Consider the following 6,838-nt stretch of genomic DNA (forward strand, 5'->3'; position numbering starts at 1 on the left):
AATTTGGGTGCAGCAGTTTACCTTATAATCTCACTTCCTTTATGGATCTAAGAGGAAATTTAGATTTGTTAGTTTGTTCAGCTTTTTATTTGTTGTCTTTATTTCTCAGCTTTTTAGTACGTTATCTCTTTGTATGATGGATTGGAAACTGGAAGTCACCAGTTTCAATTTCACACCTTCTATTTCTTTTGTGAAGTTTTCTGCTAATATGTTTGAAGGACATATGGGTAGGAGACTTTAAGAAGGTGGAGACATTCTGAAATAAACGTTGGAGGTAATGAAAAAGATAACTTTAAAAGATGAAATGTTTCCTGGACAATGTTAACACCTACTTAACATAGGAAACCAAGTCTGAAGTGGTAACAAACTCATAGAGACCCAGGGAAACATCAAAGCTCAAGCACAATATGGATAAAGCAATAGTTGAGTGCATCCAGAATGCCAGGAGAGGGCAAGGAATTAACAGAATGCCATGTGAGTTTTTAATATTGATTAAAGAATTATTGAGATGGTGAACCAGATGGACAAAATATGAAAAATGGAAGACAGAAGAAGTTAATGTATAAAGGATAACTATGCATGTAAATAAACCAGAACTCTTTATCAGGAGGATAACTATGAAAGGTGGCCTTCATAAAGTAGGATTCTGGAACTAAGTAACTACATTTTGATTAGTATGATGTGAATGTCAAAGTATTAGGTGCAGCTGAGAATTATTTGCTAAAATCAAGAGAAGTTCATTGGAAACAAGATCAAGCTATTCAGGATTTAGGTGTTTGAATATGTTTCTCATTCAGGTATTAAAATCAATAAGGGTGATGTCAAGAGTTACAGTGGAGAGAGACCATTGCTAAAGCTGAGAAAAGTGATTGACATCCCTTCCCTCACATTGAAATGCATCCAGTTACTAAGACCTGTGATTGTACTGCTGGAATCTCTTTTGAATCTGACAACTTAATGCCAACATTGCCATTACTACTTGCATTATTTAGATTGATAAATGGAATATTGACTGCTATGTCAGTAAACAAAGGATGTCACAGTCAGCAATTGCAGCCACCACAAAGATGAGCTGGTGAGCCCTGAGGGAACTCAGAAAAGAATAGAATACCTTCCATCTAGCAGCCACCAGACTGCAGCCACTCCTCACAGTGAGCACTGAGGAAACTCAGGATAGGAAAACAAAGGATACTGGCTCCAGATAGCTGAGGTACATAACAAAGGAAGTTCAGTGAGCCCAGACTCTTGCATCTCCCTATACATAGAAAAGCACTAAATTCCTTAACTGATACCTGATTTTCTTTCATTAACAATAATCTTTTGACTTTCAGACTACCTGCACTTTGTTGCAAAACTCCTATATATCCTGGTTCCCCACTTTGCCTCCTTACTAGAGGTGCTGCCTCCTGGGCTTGGAGTCCTAAAAATTTCCGCCAAATAGAACATAACTCTCAATGTTTAGGTTGTGCATATTTAATTTTTTGGTAGACAAGATGGACTACTATAATATCTTTCTAATGGATCTCCTGCTTTACAAATGTATTTGTTTTAATAGTTTCATCATACTATGGTAAGTAAGGTTTTTGTAAAAACTCAGAACTAACTTTACCATTTCTTTTCTGAAAAGTTTTTTCAGCTTTTCATTGTACTTAAGATAATATACAGAATCATTACTTTATCCTGTAAGTCAGTCCCTTCTCTCTCACACATCTGATATCAATAATTCACTTATTTTCTGGGCTAGATTGACAATTTTTTTAGTTCCTGGAATACAATAAATATCTTTCTAGATCTTGATCTACAAACACATCATTTTTAATATCTTTGATTTTTACCACTTTTTCCATTTTGCATCTCGCATGGTGATTGCAATGCTAAAGGTGACCTGCAAATCATCCCTTTGATTAACTGTTTTATAATCTTGCTTAAGATTGAAACCACTATCCAGTATGGTAAATATTACTGTTATAAAAAGCCCACCTCTGATCATGAGGACAAAGGCCACACTCCACTGACAATGGCACATAGAGGTGACAGGAGTCTGATTGGTTAAAACCTTTGTGAAAATGTCTTAACTGTTATGTGTATTGTACATCTGTATACCGTTTATATTTACTGAATTGTTAACTGCATCTTGTCTCTCTTCTTGTCCCCCCAAGGCAGGAGACAGATGTGCCCCCAGGGAAAATGGTTTGAGTTTGTTCCTTGTGGACTGATACTCCAAGATGGGAATAAGAGGACAATTGAGAGAGGAGGCTGGGCCCTGCCCAGATAGAAGACAAGCGACCACATATTCCTCATTCTTGAAGTCAGGAGACCTCCCCAAATACACATGTGCAGAAAGGCTCCTTGGAGGTCAAAAGGGGAGTGAGGACAACTGATGCTCACTTACCCATAGGCCTCTTCAGTAGAATCCATCTTGGCTAAGAGATTTGTGTGCACACATGGGAAAATCCTGAGCTGTACCAAATATGGACTTTGAACCAGGTAAGTCAAAATGATCGGTCAAAGGAAACAAGGAAGAAATGCCCCATAAAAGTGATTTAAACTGCCAGGATGGTACAACTCTCTCTCTGAGCCCACCCGTGTGTCTATCCACACGTACTCTTTTTTTTTTTCTTAATAAATACTTTACTTTTTTCACTACTTTCCATCTTTGCGGGAATTATTTTTCTGCAAAGCCATAGTGCCAGGGCCTTGTCACTGACCACTGGTCTAGTGGCTAGGATTCGGTGCTCTCACTCACTGCTATGACCCAACCTCAATCACTGGCCAGGAACCGAAAACCTGCTTCAAGCCACTGCAGGCCGAGGCAACCCAAGATCACCCCCACCCTTATTTTTGCATTTAGATGTAATCCATATACTGTAAACAGGATTTCTAAACTATTTTTCTTTTACTTTATTCATCTGAATATCTTCTTTTTTTATTGAAATATAGTTGGTTTACAATGCTGTGTTAGTTTCTGATGTACAGCAAAGTGATTCAGATATATATATATATATATGCATGTATACTTACATACATATATATATATATATATATATATATATATATATATATATATATATTCTTTCTCAGATGATTTTCCATTATAGGTTATTAAAAGATGTTGACTATAGTCCCCTGTGCTACACAGTAGGTCCTTATTCTTTATTTTATATATAGCAGTGTGTTATCTGTTAATCCCAAATCCCCAATTTATCTCTCTCTGTCTTTCCCTTTGGTAACCATAAGATTGTTTTCTATGTCTATGAGTCTGTTTCTGTTTTGTAAATAAGTTCATTTGTATCATTTTTTTAGATTCCACAAATGAGCTATATCATATATTTGTCTTTCTCTGTCTGACTTACTTCACTTAGTATGATAATCTCTAGTTCCATCTATGTTGCTACAAATGACATTATTTCATTCTAAGATATCTTCTTTAATGACAATGTAACTGCTGTGTGGGATGGGAAAAGAGAGACCAATCACAATTTAAGTACCAAACACAAACAAATGCATGAAGAACAGTACAGTGGGTAGCTAGGGAATAAATTTGACTTGGAGATTTAATTTTAAATTTACACATTTTTTGCTGTGGCATTTGAATTAATAGCCTAATATTGGAGGGCTGTCAGAAGATGCTTCTGAACTGAATGTAAGGCTGGGAGGAGATACACATGTTCTATTTGAAAAAATATTCTCTCGCTGTCATTAAATGTTTTCTTTCCTCAGTTGCTCAAAGATAAAACATACAGTTGCACAGACTTGCCTCCTGTTCAAATATTTCATAAATAATTTTTCATAGCCTTATATATTTCATGTTAATAAATTTAGATATATGATTGAATTAATGGATTAATATCTTCTCTGTGTATTTAATTAATGAAGTCTATACTGGCAAGATTCAGCCTAATTATTTCATATTATACCTGTATCCTTTAGTAATTTAGTCATCTTTAACAGACAAATTGTGTACTTTGGCTATTCATATTTGAATATCATTTTATTGATGTTTAACTTCAAATGATTAGATTTATGTTTACCTTCTTTATAGAAACAGACGGTGCTAATCATGAAGGGTCTATTGAATTTACCATCAACCGCATAACGTTCTTACTATGAGATTAGGTTGTTTACCTGAAAGATTTAGAAACATTAGGAAAAGCAGCCCATATTGGAAATGGAAGGAATTTGAGTCTATTTCAGATTCAATTAATTGATACAAATAATGTTAGAGAGGGCAGCTTCAGGATGACAGAAGAGTAAGACATGGAGATCACCTTCCTCCCCACGGTTACATCAGAAATACATCTACATGTGGAACAACTCCTACAGAACACCTACTGAATGCTGGCAGAAGACCTCAGACCTCCCAAAAGTCAAGAAACTCCCCACGTACCTGGGTAGGGCAAAAGACAAAAGAAAAAACAGAGACAAAGAATAGGGACAGGACCTGCACCAGTGGGAGGGAGCCGTGAATGAGGAAAGGTTTCCACACACCAGGAAGCCCCATCGCAGGCGGAGACTGTGGGTGGCAGAGGGGGGAAGCTTCGGAGCCATGGAGTAGAGTGCAGGAACAGGGGTGCAGAGGGCAAAGCGGAGAGACTCCCACACAGAGGATTGCTGCCGACCAGCACTCACCAGCCCGAGAAGCTTGTTTGCTCACCTACTGGGATGGGTGGGGGCTGGGAACTGAGGCTCGGGCTTTGGTTGGGTTGCAGGGAGAGGACTGGAGTTGGCGGCGTGAACACAGCCTGAAGTGGGTTAGTGCACCATGGCTAGCTGGGAGAGGGTCCTGGGAAAAATCTGGACCTGCCGAAGAGGCAAGAGACTTTTTATTCCCTCTTTGTTTCCTGGTGCGTGAGTAGAGGGGATTAAGAGCATTGCTTAAAGGAGATCCAGAGATGGGCACAAGCCACGGCTAACAGCGCAGACCCCAGAGACGGGCATGAGACGCTAAGGCTTCTGCTGCTGCCAACAAGAAGCCTGTGTGCGAGCACAGGTCACTATCCACACCTCCTTTCTTGGGAGCCTGTGCAGCCCACCACCGCCAGGGTCCCGTGATCCAGGGACAACTTCCCCAGGAGAATGCATGGCATGCCTCAGGCTGGTGCAATGTCTCGCCAGCCTCTGCTGCCAGAGGCTCACCCCACATCTGCACCCCTCCCTCCCCCCTGCCTGAGTGAGCCAGAGCCCCCGAATCAGCTGCTCCTTTAACCCTGTCCTGTCTGAGTGAAGAACAGATGCCTTCAGGTGATTTACATACAGAGACAGGTCCAAAGCCAAAGCTGAACCCCAGGAGCTGTGCGAACAAAGAAGAGAAAGGGAAATTTCTCCCAGGAGCCTCAGGAGCAGCAGATTAAAGCTCCACAATCAACTTGACGTACCTTGCATCTGTGGAATAACTGAATAGACAACAAATCATCCCAAATTGAGGAGGTGAACTTTGGGGGCAAAGATATATTATTTTTATTTTTTCCCTTTTTTCTATTTTTGTGACTGTGTATGTGTATTCTTCTGTGTGTGATTTTGTCTGTATAAGTTTGCTTTCACCATTTGTCCTACGGTTCTGTTTGTCAGTTTTTTGTTTGTTTGTTTTTACTTAAAAAGTTTTTTTCTTAATAATTTCTTTTATTTTAATTATTTTATTTTACTTTACTTTTTAATTTAATTTAATTTAATTTTATGCTCTTTCTTTCTTTCTTTCTTTCTTTCTATTTTTTCTCACTTTTATTCTGAGCCGTGTGGATGAAAGGATCTTGGTTCTCCAGCCAGGAGTCAGTGCTGTGGCTCTGAGGTGGGAAAGGCAAATTCAGGACACTGGTCCACAAAGGACCTCCAAGCTCCATGTAATATCAACCAGCAAAAATCTCCCAGAGATCTCCATCTCAACAACAAGACCCAGCTTCACTCAACGACCATCAAGCTACAGTGTTGGACACCCTATGCCAAACAACTAGCAAGACAGGAACACAGTCCCATTCATTAGCAAAGAGGCTGCCTGAAATCATAATAAGGCCACAGACACACCAAAACACATCACGAGACATGGACCTGCCCACCAGAAAGACAATATCCAGCCTCATTGACCAGAACACAGGCACTAGTCCCCTCTACCAGGAAGCCTACACAAACCACCAAACCAACTTTAGCCACTGGGGACAGACACCATAAACAACATGAACTACAAACCTGCAGCCTGTGAAAAACAGACACCAAACACAGTAAGTTAAGCAAAATGAGAAGACAGAAAAACACACAGCAGATGAAGCAGCAAGGTAAAAACCCACCAGACCTAATAAATGAAGAGGAAATAGGCAGTCTACCTGAAAAAGAATTCATAATAATGACAGTAAAGAGGACCCAAAATCTTGGAAACAGAATAGAGAAAATACAAGAAACGTTTAACAAGGACCTAGAAGAACTAAACAGCAAACAAACAAAGATAAACAACACAATAAATGAAATTTAAAATTCTCTAGAAAGGAACAATAGCAGAATAACTGAGGCAGAAGAACGGATAAGTGACCTGGAAGATAAAATAGGGGAAATAACTACTGCAGAGCAGAATAAAGAAAAAAAGAATGAAAAGAACTGAGGACAGTCTCAGAGACCTCTGGGACAACATTAAACACACCACATTCGAATTATAGGGGTCCCAGAATAAGAAGAGAAAAAGAAAGGGAATGAGAAAATATTTGAAGACATTATAGTTGAAAACTTCCCTAATATGGGAAAAGAAATAGTTAATCGAGTACAGAAAGCATAGAGATTCCCATACAGGGTAAGTCTAAGGAGAAACACACCAAGACACATATTAATCAAACTATTAAAATTAAATACAAAGAAA

Source organism: Delphinus delphis, chromosome 12, assembly GCF_949987515.2.
Source record: "Delphinus delphis chromosome 12, mDelDel1.2, whole genome shotgun sequence".
Lineage (NCBI taxonomy): Eukaryota > Metazoa > Chordata > Mammalia > Artiodactyla > Delphinidae > Delphinus > Delphinus delphis.